This window comes from Anguilla anguilla, chromosome 1 (genome assembly GCF_013347855.1).
Source record: "Anguilla anguilla isolate fAngAng1 chromosome 1, fAngAng1.pri, whole genome shotgun sequence".
Taxonomy (NCBI): Eukaryota; Metazoa; Chordata; class Actinopteri; order Anguilliformes; family Anguillidae; genus Anguilla; species Anguilla anguilla.
In genome coordinates this window covers 2,644,453-2,666,777 of record NC_049201.1, presented here as the reverse complement: position 1 = coordinate 2,666,777, position 22,325 = coordinate 2,644,453, and the positions used below count along the sequence as shown (strand labels likewise).

General features: G+C 49.2%; 2 long non-coding RNA genes across 2 annotated transcripts; one reads left to right on the top strand and one right to left on the bottom strand.

Moving 5' to 3' along the window:
- Window positions 1-605: 605 nt before the first annotated feature.
- Window positions 606-21,533, bottom strand: LOC118232011. Its single transcript, XR_004766194.1, has 3 exons — window positions 21,176-21,533; window positions 10,587-10,653; window positions 606-1,310 (listed from the first exon to the last, which is right to left on the bottom strand). It is a non-coding gene; the product is annotated as an uncharacterized LOC118232011 (long non-coding RNA).
- Window positions 16,153-17,820, top strand: LOC118232016. The gene is made up of 3 exons (XR_004766195.1): window positions 16,153-16,201; window positions 17,176-17,224; window positions 17,531-17,820. It is a non-coding gene; the product is annotated as an uncharacterized LOC118232016 (long non-coding RNA).
- Window positions 21,534-22,325: the final 792 nt, after the last annotated feature.

Here is a 22,325-nt window from a genome sequence, read left to right as displayed (position 1 = left end):
GTTCTCTCTCTCTCTCTTTCTCTCTCTTTCAGTTGCTGAAAGCATGTACTGACAAAAACTGCCCCTAATGATTAATGCAAACAAAAATTATTATTAATGTAAGAAGAAAAGCGATGAAAAAAAGCACTCAAAAGGCTTGCCTTGTTTTTGCTCTTCATCAAACAATTTGTTCTTAAATTTAGAGCCAAAATGTGAAAGTATCTTCAGAAAAGTAAAGCAGTAACCCCAGCTCAGCAGAAGCAGCTTGGCACGGCCCTGTATCATTTGGAAAACGGGAATGTTCAGCCAGGATATTGCAGCCAGCCCCTCCATCGGGGCTGTCTGAACTCCGGAATATTGTTATTCCCAGGTCGATATTCTCAGCTTTCCCGTTTTCCCTAATCAAGGGATTGGAAAGGAAGGAGCGTGAAGGAGAGGTGAAGCAGCGCGCCAGAAGGATCCCAGCCTTTTTTTTCTTTTTCTCTTTTTTTCCTTCTTTTTTTTTTGCTGAATCTGCAAAAAGACTCCCGTCCTGTTCCTCCTGTTCCTGATTGCTTTACGCCTGGATCCCCTTAACCCAGACAGGTGCCCCCCCCCCCCCCCCCTTATGCCCCAGGCTCTGAATTACTGTCCAACATGAGGCTGGGTGGAGGCTTGTCTTGTGCAAAACCAGCACCCTACTCTGCAGTGGGGGTCATTAATTAAGCATTCTAGTTAAGTTAAGCATAACATCAAGCAGAGAGACTCCAGGTGTATGATGAGAGAGTTTTCTTTTTTTTTGAAGGGGGGGGGGGTGTTGACACTCCTGGTGTGACTCTTACTGTATGTTTGGGTGATGTTGAGACTTGTATCCTGATAGAATTTGGGGAGGAAAATGATCAAAAAGAAGGAGAGAACTGAAGAAGAGGTGTGATGCGCCGGCTAGCCTTTGGGGGTACTCGATAGCGATGGGACATCGCTGACAAGATGGCGCCTGTCCTCCCGATGCCCCAAGGAGGTGAAACGAGGTGAGAGGGTCGCACCCAGGAGGCACCCAGGCGCATTCGAACCCTGGTCCCACACTCCCATTTCCGCGTCTGTCTGAACGCGCGTCGCGATTCCCTACGTTAAGGAAGAGAGGATAATCTGGCAGCACCAGGCCTGGGTTCAGTTGACGTGTCTCCTCAACGTCACTGTGACAGTGGCTTGGTAGGGTCGCTGATTAGCACTGTGGGATTGGAGGTGGAGTTTTCAGTGTTCTCCTAAACAATGCTAACAGTCGACTTCCTCAGAGATGCATTTCCTGTGACTTCCCTTGTTCCTTTTAGCTGGACTGAGTTTTGTGGATGGTTCTAAAGACAGGAAATAGAGAAAGCGCCCAACTGTACGCACACACACGTATTCACAGGCTGATAAGTAATCTACTTTGGGTGACTGAAACACCTACATGCATGCATGCACTTTCAGACACGTGCTCTCGCATGCACATGCATACTCTTTCAGCCACACGCACACACACACTTTTACACACACTCACACACATACACGCGCTCTCTTTCACACGCACACACACACACACACACAGGCTGGTAAGTGCTCCAGTATGTTTTCCTGAAGGCTAATCCATTAAGGATGGCTGCCTGTAAGAAAGACCTCCATCTGACCGTCTGCTGATCTGATAACTGACTGTGACGACTGCTGTTCTCAAACCACTGGTACACAGAGAGAGAGAGAGAGAGAGCCAGAGAGGTCAACAAGGGGGGAAAAGACCTGAAGCCCCTGGGTGAAACACTCTGCTGGGCATACATACAGTACAGTTCCACCGTTAAAAAAACTATGGCTGGAGGGAACTGCACCACAGGAAATTCACACGGCTCTTTTTACCCTGTAAATACATGTACTGTAACTATTGCCTGACGCACGCGCAGAGGAGCTGAACTTTTTACTGAGTTCGATGGCCCACAGCCATTCTGCAGGAAAATGGAGAAGGAGAGAGCCACAGTGGGAAGAGTGTTTAACAGAAGCTTGTGCTTTCCTAATTGTCTGCCTAATGAGGTTCCTGGCAGAGAGAGACGATCTGGGGGCTCGTGTGTACCCCATCCCATGTCCCCCCCCCATCCCCCATGCCAATTTCACTTTGAAAGTCCAGAAAGCAAGTTAGATAAAAGGATGCACCTCAGCCCCATATAATTTTCACCCCCGTTGTAAATAAACCCCTGCCCCAACATGGATTTGCCTGACCCCCAACATGGAGTCTGCATATGGTGGGGGGGTTCTGGATGAGGATGAGTGAGGGTTGGACCAGTGAGTGGTTGTTTTGGGGGGGGGGGTGTTTCCCATGGCCTTGTTAACTTGGGGAATTGTCCTCTCTTCATCTTTCTCTAACCACTTCTCTTTTTCCTCCATCTCCTCTCACCATTTACTTGTCTCATAAGTATCTCATTCTCTCTCTTTCTCTATATATATATAGATTACATATACAGTAACTATGACACTGTCCTCTCTTTCCCTCCCCATCTCTTTCCATCTCCAATTCTCTCGCTCTCGTTTTTTCTACCTCTCTCCCTCACTCCTTCCCCCTTTTTTCCCTCCTTTTCTCGTCTTTCGTCTCTCCCTCGGGCTCTGTCGCTCTGCAGATGGCTCCTCTTCGTGTACAGCCTTGCAGAGCGTCGGACTTGTCAGGACCGCGAGCCAGAGGCTCCAGTGCTGTAATTAAGCCACTGCCTCGACAGGTTGTGCTAATTCATGAAAGAAAAAGAAAAAAAAGTTCAGACAAGCAAAGCTGTTTGAGTCTGAAAGGTGCAAAGAGCCCTATTAGGAACACGGAAGGAACACCTGAGGCGGAACACACTTAAGTGTTTTTCAGGTGATTTACAAATACGGTGACAAAAAAAAATGAATTTCTTCAACCGCACGACGCGCTCCAAACAAAATGGCCAGCATGTGCAGGCAGTGTTTGTTGGGCACTTGCAAAACGAGTGCTTTGAGGTACGTTTTTGTGTATTGATCCTTAATTGTTTTCACGTCTTGAGGCTTGAACTTCATTCTAAATCCTCCGGGATTAGTAGGCTTTGCATAGAAAATTAAAGCTCCGCTTACGATTGATCCAACCACAGACTAAAATAGGGTAAGCTAGTTGTCTCTCGATGTTCTGTCATATCCTTCAATTACAAAAAATAATAATAATAATTTTTTTATTTTTCAGAACCCTCCAGTATTGACACTGAGGTCGGAGCCTTGTATCCTGTGATGCATAGCACTAGCACGGTCTTATAATTAAAAAAGAATAAGTGAAATGGAAAGACATCCATCTGTAAGAGATCAGGACTTTATTGTTGCCCCGTGGGCAAAAACCACTGTAAAAGAAAAACAAAAAAGGCAGTTCGGTGATTCACGCAGCGCAGACTTAGTGGCGCTATCCCAGAAGCCCTCTCTGCGGAGTTTTCCCCGAGTCCTCCCTCACTTCCTGTCCGCAATCCACAGCTGCGCGAGTCACGCTTCCTGTCCAAACTTCCCCCCGCAGCTGGTCCGGGAGAGGAGGAAGCCAGCTACGCGTCTGATTGGTCGGTTCCAACCCCAGTAAGCCCTCAGGCACGGGCAACCCTCACCTCCCCCCCCAGCTCCCCATCACCCCCCTCCCCCAACCCCGCATTCCCCACCCCCTCCCCGAAGACCCTCGGCGGGGTATTTTTAAGCGTTTTATGGATCCCTGTGTCAAGCGTTTACAAGGCTGAAACAGAAATTAGATTTGAGGGGGAGTGAAGGGGGGGGGGGGGTTTGGGGAAAAGGTATGGGACTGTTAAGGGCTGCAGACTATGATTGTTCCTTTTCTGAAATTCAATTTATTTCAATATATTCTAAATGTGAACACAATTATGAAAAATAATTATGTATGTAATAAATATGTCTCGCCATATAGCAGCATATATATTTTTTTTACCCTTGAGGCACTACATACTCTCCTGTATGTTTGGAAATGCACAGATTTTTAAAGGGAACAGAATTAAGAAGATGGACAGAATTAAAAGACAAATGCAGCAGATGGGAGATGATGGAGACAGTGACAAAAAGCTCAAAACTAAAGCGAAGGATTTCTTTGTGTCTGTAGGACATGTCTGATTGCAACCTCCTGCTGAAACCCCTTTATAAAGTTTATTTTATCAAGCCATTTACGAACAGCTCATCACACGGTGGTCTAGATCTTTGGGGGTTTGCTGACCATGTGACTTACAATGCTCTTTTGTAAGTTGCTTTGGCTAAAAGTGTCCACTGAATGACTAAACTGTAAAGAGCTTCACTGAGACTTGTTTTCCAGAGGAAATATAAAAAAAATTTAAAAAAAAACAGGAAAAAACCTTTTTGAGCCAATGTAAGGGGAAAAAAAACAAGAAAATGATTCCCTCACCGTTTAAACAGTAATCAACCTGAACTCATTGAGGAAAGCATCAAATACGCAATAAGTGAAGTAACATGAATGGTGATTGATTCTCCGTTTTCATGTGTGTCTGTTGGTTCTGGTTCTGAGGAACCGTTTGCTTGGAGCCAATTGTTGAGCCTCCTGAGGAGCCCCAAGGACAGTGACATCACTGCTTGCTTATGAGGGCCCCTTTTGTTACTAATTTTTGTTACTGGATTTTTTGGTATTTTTACCAAAAATGCTGAGCAGACAGTTTGTCCTCCTCATGTACTTCTCCATTTTATTCAGATGGGATATTGGGGGGGGGGGGGGGGGGGCAGAGAGGGTTACCGATAAAGACGGGACAGTATAGAAAGCACCAAGGCGGAAATTGACTCTGTAGGGGGAGGGGTGGGGTGGTGGGTGGAGTTTTGGGGTTCCTATACAGAGTGTTGGCTGTCCGAAGACTGCCACATTTCTCTTGTGTTGGATAATGGGGGAAAAAAAAAATCTTAAAGAGTTCATCGTGTTTCGAATTCTGCTTTTACAAATCTCTCCTTGGTTGGAGAAGTATGGTTGCCATTTTGAGCTTTTAAGGCCTGGGAAACCTCGGGAGGTGTTTGAGAGGAAACAGGCCGGGACAGATCTGAGTCGGGGCAGCTGGTTCCAGGGAAGAGTCGTGGTGAAAACTCTAGGGAAACTGCAGGAATGTCAGTGGGGTGTTTTTTTTCTCTTCTTTTCTTTTTTTTTTGGGGGGGGGGGGGGGGGAGCTATGTGGTTGTTTTTGTTTATAACATGACCGGGGGCCTGGCTCCAACATGGGCAGTGACCTGCCCGCTGGTTACCACTGACTGTGGGCAAGTGACCCGTCACTGTGACCAGACTTCATCTGTACGAGTGGAAAACATTCTAGCTAGAACATTCTGCTCCTTCGAATTCATTCCCCCTGACATTATTCATCACCCCCACTCTCCCATCCCACCCCCGTTAGTCCCGTTTTAACTTTACCCCCCTCCATGGTAACGCTGGCAAAACAATACATTCTTCCCCTATCTTCGAAATGTTCTATTCTTAAAAATAAATGTTAATGCGCTCTTTGTTTAGCTTGCCAACAAAAATGTTCCCCCCGTGTTTCTTGGCTATATCAGTTTATGAGCAACAAATTTTATTCATCATACAAGCCGACCTCATCATTTGGCCAAACATACATATTTATTTATTTATTTATGTATACAGGAAATGCAGGCAGAGATGCTAAATGCTATGCTTCATTCTCCAACAGAAGTTTATATTTATTTAGAAGAAATTGCTAATGTTTTAGCTATTGCCTTCATCAGGCTGATGTTCTGGCTCTGACACCACAAAGGTGCACTGTGCAAGACAATGAATGAACCCAACAAAGGAATACCGGACACAAATGTTTTATAATCCGAAAAATGCAGGAGGTTATAACTGAAGAAGCCAGAGACGGGTAAGGAGAAGCAGTCGGCTAAATACCACTGTGGTGGGTGGAGTCGACCTGGTAAAAAATAAAAAACTGAAAAACCGCAGTTTGTGCCGGACTGACGGAATATGGTTTTGGGATGAGGGAGAAGAGTCGAAGGAGGTTTTGTGATTCATAAACAGCGCACTTGAGAACATTCTCTCTCTGCTGTGGTTCTCGCCACCAAAAAAAAAAACCCACCTGATTTCATACCGGAAACTGATCCGACGCAGACAAAATATCACAGAAGAGTCACCGAAGATCTCAGAGATCTGAAGATGATGTTCCTCTGACTCAGGAGAAGAGTTATTTCCTCTGGTAGCAAGTGTTTTGGCTAACCCTGTTCATCTGGAATGTTCTTCCATGACCGCAGTCCTCTATGCACCACAGACTAGGATGCGACTACTATTCGTTTTTTACTAGATATTTCATTAAGCTCAGCGGACGCATCTGTCTAGAGTGACACATGCAAATTACATTTGGCCTTTATGCATATGTGCAGCTGCTTATTGCACAGGGTAGGGGTACAGGGTATGGGGCTGGGGCACAGGGTACCGGGCAGGGGTACAGGGTACAGGGCAAGGGTATGAGGTACAGGGCAGGAGTACAGGATTGCAGCAGAGGGGTACCAAGAAGGGGTGTAGCATACAGGGCAGGGGCACAGGGTACAGGACAGCGGTACAGGGTGCAGGGTACAAAGTGCAGGACGGGGGTGCAGGGTACAAAGTGCAGGACAGGGGTGTGAGGTACAGGGCAGTGGTACAGGGTGCAGGACAGGGGTAGAGGGCACAGGGTGCAGGACGGGGGTAGAGGGCACAGGGTACAGGACGGGGGTGTAGGGTACAGGGTGTAGGACGGGGGTAGAGGGCACAGGGTGCAGGACGGGGGCGTAGGGTACAGGGTGCAGGACGGGTGTGTTGGGTACAGGGTGCAGCACGGGGGTAGAGGGCACAGGGTGCAGGATGGGGGTAGAGGGTACAGGGCAGTGGTACAGGGCGCAGGATGGGGGTAGAGGGCACAGGGTGCACGACGGGGGTGTAGGGTACAGGGTGCAGGACGGGGGCGTAGGGTACAAGGTGCAGGACGGGGGTGTAGGGTACAGGGTGCAGGAAGGGGGTGTCGGGTACAAGGTGCAGGATGGGGGTGTAGGGTACAGGGTGCAGGACGGGGGTAGAGGGCACAGGGTGCAGGACGGGGGTAGAGGGCACAGGGTGCAGGACGGGGGCGTAGGGTACAGGGTGCAGGACGGGGGTAGAGGATACAGGGTGCAGGACGGGGGCGTAGGGTACAGGGTGCAGGACGGGGGTAGAGGATACAGGGTGCAGGACGGGGGTGTAGGGTACAGGGTGCAGGACGGGTGTGTTGGGTACAGGGTGCAGCACGGGGGTAGAGGGTGCAGGATGGGGGTGTAGGGCACAGGGTGCAGGACGGGGGTAGAGGGCACAGGGTGCAGGACGGGGGTAGAGGGCACAGGGTGCAGGACGGGGGTAGAGGGCACAGGGTGCAGGACGGGGGTAGAGGGCACAGGGTGCAGGACGGGGGTAGAGGATACAGGGTGCAGGACGGGGGCGTAGGGTACAGGGTGCAGGACGGGGGTAGAGGATACAGGGTGCAGGACGGGGGTGTAGGGTACAGGGTGCAGGACGGGGGTAGAGGGCACAGGGTGCAGGACGGGGGTAGAGGATACAGGGTGCAGGACGGGGGTAGAGGGCACAGGGTGCAGGACGGGGGTGGAGGGTACAGGGTGCAGGACGGGGGTAGAGGGCACAGGGTGCAGGACGGGGGTAGAGGATACAGGGTGCAGGACGGGGGTAGAGGGCACAGGGTGCAGGACGGGGGTGTAGGGTACAGGGTGCAGGACGGGGGTAGAGGGCACAGGGTGCAGGACAGGGGTAGAGGGCACAGGGTGCAGGACGGGGGTGTAGGGTACAGGGTGCAGGACGGGGGTAGAGGGCACAGGGTGCAGGACGGGGGTAGAGGATACAGGGTGCAGGACGGGGGTGTAGGGTACAGGGTGCAGGACGGGGGTAGAGGGCACAGGGTGCAGGACGGGGGTAGAGGATACAGGGTGCAGGACGGGGGTAGAGGGCACAGGGTGCAGGACGGGGGTGGAGGGTACAGGGTGCAGGACGGGGGTAGAGGGCACAGGGTGCAGGACGGGGGTAGAGGATACAGGGTGCAGGACGGGGGTGTAGGGTGCAGGACGGGGGTAGAGGGCACAGGGTGCAGGACGGTGGTAGAGGGCACAGGGTGCAGGACGGGGGTGTAGGGTACAGGGTGCAGGACGGGGGTAGAGGGCACAGGGTGCAGGACAGGGGTAGAGGGCACAGGGTGCAGGACGGGGGCGTAGTGTAAAGGCCGTGGCACTGAGCCAAAGGCTCCAGTGGATTCCACAGCAGTGAGTCACTGCGGCCGTGCCAGTGCAGTGCCGCCGGGCGTGGCCCAGCACCGCGCGGGCGCCTGATGCCAGCGTGGGCTGTAATTTAGTCTAAACATAAACAAAGCGGCCCGTAGCAACAGGAAAGCAGTTAAAGCCTGCTTATAGTCACAGATATCCCAGGTCAACAGCTCAGGAGCTGGTAGAAAGAAGCAACAAACACGCCAGTCACTAGGGGAAAAGATCGACTTTTCCAGTGAATTATTATTTTTTTCCAAAATGCAGGCGTTCCTTGGACCTTGTCAGTGTGATGTCGAGGCAGAGAGGGAGAGAGACACTGACTTAATCCACGCTGTGCGATCACAGCCGGTTTGAACCAGAAAGATCCATGATGCCGTGATCTCAGCCTCAGCAGGAAAGCTCAATGCAATTATCTTCAGTCTCAGGGCGATTTAAAACTGTCCTCTTGGGGAGGTGGTTCTAAGGCTTCCAAACCAGTTTTGATTAAAGGTCCGCCAAGTTTCATCCCTAATTAAATTGTTTTTCTGTGCTTCAGAATTTGTGTTCATGAGAAAATCTTGTAAAAGGCATCTAAATGTTCATATTTTACATTACAGAACATTATTTGGCTTGCAGCCATATATGATGACAGAAAGCATTATTAATGCATAGAATATAATTAACTAAACTAATTCACCGATTTTGTTGACTGCCAAACTCAAGACAATCTTGCATTTGTAGAGGAAAAGGCACCAATTAATTCAATTTAAATGAAAGGAACGTATTATATCGAACAAACTCGGACTGAATCCTAGCTAGTGCTTCTGCAGGAAAGTAAACTCAAAGTCTTTAGTTCACAAGCACAACGCTGACGGCAAAGGGGAAATTAAGGAGAAGTGAAAGGGCTGCTGGCCTATCCTGTCAGAACCTGACACACGGACCCTCTCAGGCGCTCTTCGTACCGCCATTCCTCAGCTCTCAGCCGTGAGGACCTTGAAACTTTGAGGAGTTTTTATGGCGCCGGTTCAAAGCGTCCATTTTGATTCGGCGCGTTAAAACCGGCGAAATGCGCCAGCGCAAGGCGAGTCGAAAATAAACAGCCCTGAACCCTGAAGGAATGAAAGCTACGGAGGCGGCGTTTTGGACGGACCCCAGGTGCTGAGAGCAGTGGCAGATGCGTTTCATAGGGGTGGGGGTGGGAGGGTAAGGGGGGGTGGGGGTATGGGTGGGGGTAGGGGGGAGGGGACGGAGCTCTCTCTAGAGCAGCAGCACGGGGGTCATAGAGTTTGTGTGTCTGGAAGTTCACGAAGGTTGCAGTAGTGACTGATTGGCCAGCTTGACCTCCTGGCTGCCAGAACCTTGACCTGTCATGTGCCTCCGATGTGGCCTGGCCTGCCAATCAAAGCCCAGATAATGTCCCGTGGCCAATCAGGATTCAGATCATCTCCAGGGGCCTGACCTGCAGGCTGATGCCCGGATGAACTCCCGCGGCCTGACCTGCCAATCAGAGCCTAGTCTCCCTCAGCTTGACCTGCCAATCAAAGCCCAGATAAATTTACACGGCCTCAGATCGTCTCCAGTGGCCTGACCTTCCGGTCGTGGCCCAGATGAATTCCTGTGATGAGGCTGGCTCTCATCCTTTCAGGATCTTCTCTCCGGATCCGTCGGCTTCCTCTGGGAACGCCGACCCCAAAGCTGCCCCCTCTGTAATTTTACAGAGACCGTCGAGCCCCAGAGGCCCAGAATGCACTGCAATGCTCTGTTGAGATAGCATCCCTCTGGCGCCCCAGTGTACTATCCCACACACAAGAAGGCTATAAATACATCCGCCATGTTATTCTACATGATGCGAGTTTCGCTAGCACATCCCACCCGAATGTTTGAGAGGGGCAGAGAAGGACCGAGAAAACCGACCACATTCACCCCCCCCCCCCCCTCGCCCCGTTGAAGATGTGCCCACGCTCTGCCTCAACCCGAAAAACCTCAGCCGCACTTAAAGAGGGTTTTCTGCAGAGCTGTTCCGTGACGGGACCCGACAGGCAGCAACTGGGACCGGCAACCGACAGTTTGCCTGGCGAAGCAGCATATGGGAGCGCCTTTCTTGACATTGTGTGTTTATGTGTTTGTTAGGGTGGGAAAGTGAGTATGTGTGTGTGTGTGTGCACATGCATAAGCCTGGATGTGTCTTGTGTGTGCTTATGTGCATATATTGTTTGTGTGTGCATGTGTGCACGCATCAATGTGTGTGTAGTGGTATGTGTACAAATGTACAAACTCATGCACATACAATACCCCCCACTTGTTTTTGACACACACACACACACACACCCACCCCCATCACCTCACACACACACACACACACACAAACATACCTGTCGATGCTGAAAGAGTCCTGACATCCAGGTGGAGGCTCCGGATCCAGCTGCTACCTGCCGAAGCCTCCGGATCAGGAAAGCACGGGAGAGACAGAGTGCTGACAGTCATTTGGGACACCCCCCCGTCCCCCTCCACGCCAGCTACCATCCCGTCCCGCCCCATCCCCTCCCAGCCCTGCGCATCGGGACATGTGGGCTCACAATTAATTAAGACAAACAGCCCCTGGTGTTTCTCAGCAGACCGAGAGACGTGCTGGCCGTCCGGTCGTTAGCCCCCCCCCCCCCCCCCCCCCCCCCCCCCCCCCCCCCCGGCCAGTAAATAACCCCACACTAAGGCTCAAAGCCCCCCCCCCCCCCCCTTGGCTAATTCACAGGGAGGTTCCCGTCCTCTTTTTTTTCCTGTTTCCTGAAATCCAGCTACGCAGTAAAATGTCCAGTGTTATTTCACCTCTAACGGAGTACACATGAGTCCAGTGGGGGCTATATGTGCTCTGTAAGAGTTGATTTAAAGCTGGACGTTTTAATGTGTAGTCTCTCGGTCCACGGGCACACGTTTTAATGGTGGACCCAGACCTGGATGACTTTCCAGGGGGCGCTCTATACTGCTCTGGATCTTCAGTCCCTGCTGGCCCAGAATGCAACTGTGTCGCCGCAGCAGCAAACCGATGCTGCTAGCCTTCTTTGTGATTTTGATGCAAATATTTTTTTTTCAGAGGAAATGACTATAAATGGAGGTGCATGATATGTTTCAACTCTTGACAGATCAAATTTTGGCAGATAGATCTCCTTTGGTTTGACCTGCCAATCAGGCCCTAGCTCTGCTGTGTGAATGAGGCTCAGCTGTGTTCAAATCCAGCACTACAGTCTGAATGAAGCTCAGCTCTGCTCACATTCAACTGCTGTCTGAAACATGTTCAGCTGTGCTCACATCCAGCACTGTGTGTGAATGAGGCTCAGCTATGTTAAAATCCAGCACTACAGTCTGAATGAGGCTCAGCTGTGCTCACATCCAGCACTGTATCTGAATGAGGCTCAGCTGTGCTCACATCCAGCACCGCTGTCTGTATCGGGCTCACAGAAACAGAAGAGTCCCCACTGCGGGACGTCCCGGAGCAGTGTTTGGACTTGGGACAGAGAGGTCAGCGGCTCATATCAGACTGGGGCTTCTGCACCCTCAGGCAGTGACCCCCGACGGGACCCCTGTCTTTGGAAAACAGCTTCCAGAAGTTTCTTCAGATAAAAAAAAGCCATCAGTCTAATTTTAACTACAAAGAGAAGATAAGGCGTGACAGTTATACATTATTGAGTGACACTTGATAAACATTCTCAGTGTTCATCTTCACTCAGTGGTATGAGCTTATCATCATAACTTCCTTATCAAATATATAAATATATGTAATATGATGCAAATGCACAATGAAAATACGCATACGTTTGCTCCATGAAGAAATCCATGTTGAGTTGCAGTGCGATCATGAATCATTCCCAGAAGCATCTGGTTCTGAAACCGCTCAGTGACGTGTGATTGACAGACTCGTGACCTCCGCCTCCCTCCCACCGCGGTTTCGGGGACGAGTACCAGCGTGTGCAGCACCCCCACCCCCCCCCACAGCGGACGCGCGTGAACGGAGCACGATGCCCTAACCCCACCCCCCCCCACCCCCCCCCCGGTCGCGTGCGATCTGCGTGCCATGCAGGTAAAACCCCCCGCTGCGGGTTCACCTGTGGGATGCGTCTCTGCCCGGCCTTCACCTGAGAGGTTTTTTCAGGTGTCAGCCAGGCCAACACGCGAATGAAAGGCTAACCGAATGAAGACGCCTTTCGTGCAGAGCCCCTGCTGCTAATGCTACAGTCATCACTTCTGGTAAAGAACTGTTTTCGCACACAGTATCTATCAACGCACGAGCGCTAAGAGCATGCTGTGAGATGTATTTATGTTGTGTAGTTAAGAGAGAGTGGTTGGGGGGGGGGGGGGTATAATTGGTGTGGGGGGGGGGGTGATTATTCACATAGTTTCCTCAGCTCTCATAGCAGTGGAATTTAAAAATACGACTCCCAAAGTTAAAGCATCTGCCTCCCGTGACCTTTCCTCTTAATTCTCGCCCTGTCAGAATCTGCTTGCAGTAGAAGCTCGGGACCCGGACCGGGCGGAACAAGCAGAACAGTCACGGTGAAGCCGTACAAAATGGCACCCATTCCCAGCATCTCCTGCAAACAAAAAAAAAAAAGCTGTAAGCTTTATTTATTTATTTAGTTACGCTCTGCTTCTTTGGTCACAGATAAGTCGAGCAGATTCAGGACTGCATGCTAAGCTAGCTGGAGCCCAGCCAATAAACTGACAGGATCTACAGCCGCTATGGAATGCCCCCCCCCCCATCTCATTAGCAGGGAAAACAGCTCTCTCTGATAGACTAAAGCGCCAGGCCGCATCATCCGTGAAAATCGGTTCTGCGCCGGCTGAAATGCAATAAACATTCTCCGGTTACAAAATGGCTTCCGTCAGCTCAACTGCCACGCTTCAGCTTCGAAATGAACTCTGGATCTGTGATAGTAACTGTGTCATTCCCCAACCACTCTCAGACAGAGCAGGCTTACATCCCTGTAGGGATATCCCTTTTTACTGTTGTCATATGTCACTTCAGCATACCGTCCTATATCTCACCTCAACAGTTTCAGGTTCTGAGAATATTCCTGGGGCATTAGGACAGTCAGTGGAAATGTTCCCAATGCATAGATGTATTTCAGTCTCATGGATGCCCCTTGAGCATTGACCTGAAGGAACATTTTTAGAACATTATCTTGCGATCACTCATGTTCATTTTGTCGAGATTGTTTGCAATTCTAAACAAATCAGACAAATCTCCCTGCTTTCACTTAGGACATAATTAACATGCATTTGGCACATGTTGGGCACATATGCCCTCCGTGGTATTTTCTCACGACTAGCTAAAATGATAACCATCGGGGAATTTTTGCGGATAGCTTCGTGTGAGACATGAAATGTACTTGTGATTTTCAAAAGGACTTTGTCCCAAGACTGGGGAATGTTCTCATTGTAAGATCGTGTCAGAACCATATGGATATATAACTAGAAATTGGTTCGTGATAAATTAATTCTCGTGTGCCATTTGATAGCTGAAATACGTGCCTGGCCCCTCCAGACCGAACACTGACGCATAAAAGCACCTTTTCTCTGTCCGTCTGGCCTTTGTGAAGGAGACACCACAGCCCCAGACCAACTCTGTGGTTTGCAGACTTTTTGAGCCATTCTGAGAGGGTGTTTCTTCTTTTTATTTTTATTTATCTTTTATTCATTTTATTTCTTAAAAATTTAGCATTTTATCTTCTCCTTTTATTGTGCTGACATTTTGACCAAAGGCTTTTTGGATGGGAAGTCATTTATTGTTTGGCAGACGCTGTTTTCCAAAGCAAATTAAAAAGCCATCATCCCTGGACCAAGTGGGAATAGCCTGGTTTATGTAAATATTCACTCACTATATTAAATGTATGCCAAAGGACAAAAGGCTGATGAAACTTACTGTAGCAGACGTGAGAGACGTGCGTTAACACTGCACTGTCCCCTACAGAATATTACATTGGGCTTTGAGAAGCAATTAATTCCCTAGCCTTGGTCTTTGGCCTGGCGGGCAAATCACATCTCTTGTTGTGACGGAGAGTCCACACTCATGGCCGACCTAATCCTGTTATATGAAGAATTATGAAAGTGAAGGAAATGAGATATTATTTAGTGCATGACACTATTGCTGGGATTCATAAACCCCATAATATCTGAAACTACAATCATTGGCTGAAATGATAAACCTTTTTGCGAAAGCTCAGCGATTGGTCGAAACCAGTGAGTGACTGATACCGTACAGAAGCTTTGCAGCGATTTGGTTTAACTGAAAGCTCATTCACTGATTACAACATGGCAATATACAGAGGCAATCAACTCAAATGAGGAAATAAAGAAGGAAATAGAGAGAGAGAGAGAGAGAGAGAGAGGAAAGAACAGAAGCGCGGTGAGGTTCTGCAGCTGTGTGCATTGTCTCCCTGAGCCTTGCGCAAACGCAAATGCAGACGCTAGATACTCATGGATTTTAGCCCGGATCTTTTTTCCCTTGAATCGATACGCTGACGCAATTCTGAAAACCCTGGAATTTCCGTCCACGGGTCCAAAAATTTGGGCCAACTTCCAGGTCACCTGCGAACCAGATGACAATGTTTCTGCTGGGCCGGGGTGGGTGGCTGAATAGTTTCTGTTCCACTGGAGACGGTCAAAGACCGATGGTGGGTTGGGAGGGCTCTTCGGCTACCATCAGGGCGTGGATGGGCTGACCCAATAATGTGCAGGTGTGGCGCTTTCCTGGGGGGGTAGGGGGGGGGGGGTCATGCTGGGACACTGATGAATTAGCGAGCCATTACTGATTCCCCAAATCCCCCAGAGCCAGGAGCTCTGCAGCCCCACAGCTTCTCGCTGACGGTAAGTACCACATTAACACCGACCTGCAGTTGGGCGTGAAACGGTCTGCAGCTGAGCGGGGCCTAACCACAACTGACAACTTGCTTAGGAACAAGCGGATGGAAAAAATAACAGCGCCAAACTAGGGTTTGATAGGGACTTGCTTTCTGTCTCGATAATGTGCGCAACTTGTAAACACCTTTCGCATGGTTAGCAGGAAGCACTGGACAGGTACGGGACAGGAACTTACCCTGCTGGCAACTTGAGAAGCAGGTGTAGTAGCTCAAGTGAATCCCTGTTTTTTTTTTTTGGTCCCATGAAGAACCTATTCTCTCCCTCTCTCTCTCTCTCTCTCTGACTCTCTCTCTCTCTCTCTCTCCCTCTCCCTCTCTCTCTCTTCAAATAGATCATAAGGCAGCAGGCTTCTGTCCCCCCCCTCCCCCAGTTCAGCTCCCAGAATGCCGTTCTGCTGGCGTGGGGGTAGTCGGCTGTTTCACATCTGACCCTGAGTTTCAAAGCAGTATCTCCCCCCTGACTGGGGGCTTTCGGGGGGGGGGGGGGGGGTTAATAAATAACAGAGCAGAGTTGACTGGCTTTAAAGTGTGATTTTTCTGTTTTAAATCTTTCCTTCAGCATTCACAGTAATAAAACAGACCTGTAAAAAGAAAATACAACCCAACACTGGTGGCAATTCACAAAAACATTTTTTTTCCCTTTTTTTTTTCTGGAGCTGGGAATAAAAGTTTTATTGTCTTGGCAAACATCTGGAGAGGTATTTATATGACCGTGGAGTTATCAGAGCCAGCCCTGCAGTCAGGAATTTTATCTCCAAATTTGTTATTTATAAACAAATTATCTTTTTTTTTCATTGCAGTGGAAAATACTTAGTGGAAAAAAAGAAAATGCACGGACCTTATAAAGCGATTAAAACCAAAGTAGTCTGCTTATGTTCCAGGATTTCTCCAATGCCTTTAAATGTTCCAGAAAAGTTAAAATCGCCCTTTTGGTAGCTAAACTTCAATTATCACAGGAAGAGGTTCGATCAGATAAATGTTCTGGGCTTCTGAACTGATCTCCCTCTCCTTGATGTTGCAGATTTGGTAACACAAACGGCTTGCGTCACTTCCAGACACTGAAACTAAAATCAGAGGTAAGCCCCACCCCCCTCCCCAGTCTCAGAAAATACCAACAAGACCTGAGAGCACAAGAAAGTCATTTTTTTAAAACATTTTTTTATTTCCTAATGTTTGTGTGTATGTGTGTGTGTGTGTATGCACATGTGAGTGTGAGTCTTTGTGTGTGTGTATGAGTGTGTTTCTATGTATGAATATGCATCTGCTGCTTATATATGAGTATGTGAGTGTGTGTTTGCACGTGTGTGAGTGTGTGTGTTTGTGTGTATGAGTGTGTGTGTGTGTATGAGTATGTGTGTATTTGTGTGTATGAGTGTATGTGTGTGTGTGTGTGTGTGTGTGTGTCTGTGTTTTCCGGACCTGATAAAATCACGTTGCCGCCATGCCCCTGCCCTCAGCGCTGGTCTCCGATGCTGGGCAGTGCTGATGGAGCTCGATTGAAGGTCCCCCAAGACCCGCCGTGTCCTCACAAGGAAGGAACAGATCACATCTGTGTGAACTCCCTGTAAGACATGAAGGATGATCTTTCTCACAGAGACGCATTTGCTTTAGCTGCTACATGATCCTTTTCAGTAGTTTCACCTTTCATTTGACCATTCATGTGTTGTTCTTGCTAATTATTCGCACTGTTTCATGTTTGTTTTTTGTTTATATTTCCTGTTAACTGATTAGTTGCAAAGGACTTGCATGAAAGATTCACAGTAACTGAATTGACTCTGTAATTATTATTATTATTATTATTATTATTGGAGTGGGTGACAAACTATAACAAGCTATAACATTTAGGGTTAGAATTAGGGTAAGGTTTAGGGAAACAGTAAGCAGGCAAGTGTTGAGGCAAGTTAAGGATTCAGTAACTACAGTAACTACTGTTATGTTCAGTAGTTAGGGATAGAGTTTCCCTCCAAAACCCCATAATGATCCCCCCTCCCTCCCCCATGGTCCAGAGACAGGGGCCCAGATTTTTAAAACAGTACTGTTCCCTCTGCAGAGCTCCAGTGCGTTGACTGAGGGGAACTCCACCCAAAAATCACAGCTTGGTATGTTCTGTCTTACCCTCACCTGTCTCACCTAATTAGTCTCACCTGTGCTTCTTGGCATCAAAGCCAAAATCTTTCATCTGTATTTGCAAAACGCCTTTCTGTTTCTGATATAACTTCTATTCTTTCAGACAGAAGAGCAGCATATAACCACAACACATTGATAACATTCACCACATTTCCAAAGTCCTCATCACAACATTCAGAAGAAAACTGAAAGCTGAATTTTTGGAGTCTTGTTTTATTTGTGGCTGTATTCCTAACATGGTCTTGTTTAAAAGAAAACATTTTTTTTTTTTTAAATAGCTGAATGACGAAGAGAGAAGGGCTCTTCCAGCACCGCCGAACCCTGGCCAGGTCACCAGTTACAGCTCACAAGCCTGCAATTCAAACTGCTCTAAAGTGGCATCCACCCTCTACTCACGGAGAGGGGAATATGTCATTTGGCGCAGGGCAGTCGTCCAGGTAGACCGTGTGAGTGTTATCATTAAGAGGCTGCTGTGCGCAACCAGGCTACGATGTTAGCGTTAGCCTCAATCACAGACAGACAGACCCACCCTGAAGAATGGGGAACAACACAATACACACAAATGCTCGTGCACACACATACGCGTACACACACACATGCTCATGCACACACATACACACAAAATGCCTGTAATGTAATACGCGAACACACACACATGCTTATACACGCACATACGCGCGCATACACCTCGTAAGACCTCATTTTGAGGATCATGTGTGTGTGTGTGTGTGTGAATGTCTATGTGTGTGTGTGTGTGTGTGTGTGAATGTCTGTGTGTGTGTGTGTGTGTGTGTGTGAATGTCTATGTGTATGTGTGTGTGTGTGTGTGTGTGTCTGAGACAGCTCTTGTGTAAGCACAGCCCCTCCTGACTCCCAGTGCTGGAGGGGGGGAATTTCCCAGGGCTGTTTCTAATCACCAGGCCCGCATCATGCCGGGTCAGGATAGGGGGGTGGTGGTGGGGGGGGGGGGGGCAAGGCCGGACGTGGGGCTGCGGATCTACAGAGCTTAAGGGAGATGGGAGATCGCCGGAAAACTAAATCTATGGACCTCACTCCGCCTGCCAACTCCCTGCTCGTCCTCTGGATCCTACACAGAGCAGCCGGGCCTGCCTGTTCATATATTCATGTATTTTGGCCTCCCCCCCCCCCCACCCCTTTTGTCGTAAATTAAGCACTTAAATTAAGTTAAATTAAGTACTTAAACACACCAAAAAGCAGCAGACACCGCGGCCTGGAGTTTGAGATTCCTGGCCTACACCAGCTGTCTGAGCATGTGAGCCAGTGAGCATGAGGAGGCATCTTCCTTCCAAACATTCTTAAAAGATTAGAAATATTCTCGCAGATTGTTGCACACTTTTCCGCGTTGTTTTTTTTTTGGGGGTGGCGGGGGGGGGGTTATTCCAGGAAACCCGACCCCCGCTCTTTCGCGTTCCCGCTACCCAGCGAGCGTGTCGTGCGAAAGCCGCTGGTCAGCTGACTCACGATCCCGGGGAATTCGCTGGAGCCTGTCCCAGACCACGCTGACACTTGGCTTTTTAAGACCCGTTTTAAAGTTTAACTTCGGCGGTTTTATTCGGCTGTGAAAGTCGCTTAACGGCCAACCGCTCGCAAACGTCCCCAAAACCGGAGCAGAAACACATCTGCTTAAAGACTAGCGAGCTGGATCCTGCGAATGAGTCGGTCAAATTACAAACTTTATACGACTTAAAAGTGGCCTAGAAGCCAGGACTTAACATATTACACATTCTTTCAAAAAAACACAAAATAAACTAAAATATACATTCCCATAATTACTCCAATTAGGGCTTGTTTTCGTAGTTGAGCTCAATTAATTTCAACTGACTCCTAATGACCAGCTCTTAATTGACCTCAATTTGCTGCCATTCAAAAGTAACTGCACCTCGTTTTCTAGATAAAAGCCTGATAAAATGAGCAGTATTACCTCAATTAAGTCTACCCCCAGAAAAAATTCTTTATTCCTCATTGGTCTAGCCCACCCACTGCATCCATATACATCATTGGATCAAACAAAATGCTACACTCTTCGTATGTTCTGAATAAACGAAACCCAATAATTTATTAATTGACACTTTAGCTACATTTCTTGATAAGTTCATGAACAGCAGCTGCAGACTGTTCCTGTGTCCCATTGTTCTTATTTCAGTCTAATCTACAGTTAAACAAGCGTAAGGGTATTCAGCTAATCAGCTCATTTAGCCGGTGTAATTGGAGGCAGTGTAACCTGCATACAGGCTGGCCCTGTAGGAATGGCATTGCCCATCCCAGTTTTAGTCCCGCTGTAATTGAGCTGAATGTTTATGATCAGAAGAGTGACTCTTCCATGTTTTCAGAAGTTCTGTCATCCTGCCTGCTGCAGATGTTCTCGGTTCAGCTCAGAGTGGTTCACACAGGGAGAGGAGCCCTGCCGGTAAGCTGTGCTACACACACACACACACACACACACACACACACACACACACACGCCCACACTGCGTCCGTTTCCTGCACACGTGTGAGCGGGGGCGGGGGTTAGGCCTGCTGCGAGTTTCAAAAACACGACCCTCGCTGGCTGCTGTGCATGAGAGCTGACTGCTTCTCTGGGGGGGGGGGGGGGGCGGGGGGGTGACTTTACCTGCTGGAGCACAGGCTCCCGTGCCCCCAACAGCTCCCTATTGCTGACAGTGCTCTGATGGAGGTGGGAGGGAAGGGCGGGCTCTGGTGTGCGTCTCACACTACAACACTCTCTGGCCGCTCTGCACAACGTGACGTGCTAACATTCTAACGTGCGTCTCTGGACAGCACGCGTGTGCACGTGACCCCGCTGACCCCCCCCCCCCCCCCCCCCAAACCCCCAAACCCCCAAACCCCATACCCCTGGGACCCCACTAGTGATGATGGGGTGACAAAGGTCCTGTCAGAGGGGTCCCCTGAAGCCAGATGTTCACAGCTAGCCACCCCGCACCAGCATGGGTGGGTGGGTGGGTGGGGGGGGGGAGCTTAGGTTACCCACAGATCCCAAAACCAAAGACACGTGTTCGGCCTTCGACCGGAGCGTGGCGAGACTCGGGAAGGCTGGGATTGAGGCTCTGAAACTCCGGAGCGCGGCGCGACTCGGGAAGGCTGGGATTGAGGCTCTGAAACTCCGGAGCGCGGCGCGACTCGGGAAGGCTGGGATTGAGGCTCTGAAACTCCGGAGCGCGGCGCGACTCGGGAAGGCTGGGATTGAGGCTCTGAAACTCCGGAGCGCGGCGCGGCGCGACTCGGGAAGGCTGGGATTGAGGCTCTGAAACTCCGGAGCGCGGCGCGGCGCAACTCGGGAAGGCTGGGATTGAGGCTCTGAAACTCCGGAGCGATGCCTGGAACACCGCTTACTCACAACCTAATCACGCTTTAGTCAGTATGACCGCTTTGGGGGGGGGGGGGAGGGGATCTGTGTTTGGGGGGGTTCACACACGCTTGTTTACACTCTCAGCAGGCTCTGTCATATTAACAGGGGAGTGGGCGGAGCCTGTGGCGAATACCGTGCGATAAGGCTGCAGAATCGCTCAAGAGCGCTGCCCCCCCCCCCCCCCCCCCCCCCACCGGGCGCGATCGCAGTGCGGAACGCTCTTCAGGCGAGCGAGCGGATCCCTGGAAGTTCGGACAGCGCGAGGCATGTTAGAATTCCCGAGGGAATTCCCAGGGAATACGGAAAAGGTCCCAGTTTTAAAAGCAGGGAGAATAAATTTTTTACATTTTATTTTATATTTTTTAATGTAAACTTTATTTTACCTGGCAGGTCAATTTAAAATTTATTTATTCTTATTTATGATAACAGCCTGGCAGAAGGCTATGAAGCTTCTCGAGAGCAAGAGGTAGAGGGGGAAAAGGACAGGGGTTGCAAAACCTTTCAAAAATCCCTGTTTTGAATATTCACATATTACCTGAGGATGATGGATGACACAGCGGACAGAGGCGTGTGCCGACAGTGACCACAGGAAAAAGAAGCTCTGCATCTTCGGGGCCTTCTGCTTCTGTGAGCACGCTGTGGGGCTTAAGGTTTGATTATGGAGCTCAGGGCTCCCGAAATGCCTGGGGAGGGACGAGATGATTAACTACCCCCCCCCCCCCCTTACCGAAAACCACACAGATAATTCATCTGTACGCTCTCCAAACCACAAAGGCCCCAGAGAGACTGCACGCCCTAATCGCTCACGAGCTGAAGCCGCCACTCCAAACTCCCAAAAACTAATCCCAAAACTGAGGAGCTGCAGTGTCTGTGTGTGTGTGTGTGTGTGTGTGTGTGTGAGCATTTGTGTGTGTGTGTGAGTGTTTGTGTGTGCGTGTGTGTGAGAGATGTGTATATTAGCCTCCTGTTCCAGATATGAGGTGGCATTCGCAAAGCGTCTGAGAACAACACCGCTGATCTTGGATCAGTTCCTCCTGTTCGCATCTAGACCTTGTTTATCAGAAAATAAACGGCCAAACTGGTCCTAGATCAGTGCTCCTATGCTAGCGAGCTTTATGAATACAGGCCCTGGGTGAGTCCGTGGCTTGGTGTCTAAGCCCAGGGTGCTCTCTGAAACACAGACAGCCTTTTATCTCTCCTTCCTCTGATCTCTGACCTCCCTGTGGAAAACAGACACAAAATGGTCGACCTGGAAAATATTGACATCTCACGCTACTTGTGCATGAGGGCCCACCAAACAGCCTGAGTGAAAAGGAACGCGTCAGGGGAAAAGGTTAATCCTCCCCTGCATCAGCACAAACTCCACATTAGACAGCACTTTTTTTCTTGAATAAAAAAGACTGTTCAATTCTTCTGTGATGTTATCTGTGCCCCTCTTGTCCTAGTGTTCAATTAGGGGTGTATTTTTCAATCCAAACCAGAGGGGGCAGTGTTGTGTGATGTTTCATTTTACTCAACAGGAAGAGACACATTCGACCGGTCCAAATGGGTGTCCTCGGGGCCTGTGTCCAAACAAAACACGTTGTGCGTTTTATCCTTAATTTTCAGTAACACGTTAAAGCATGGCACTTTTGTCTTTTTTTTTTAACACAAAAGAAACAGCCCATAAAACTGCACTTAGATAA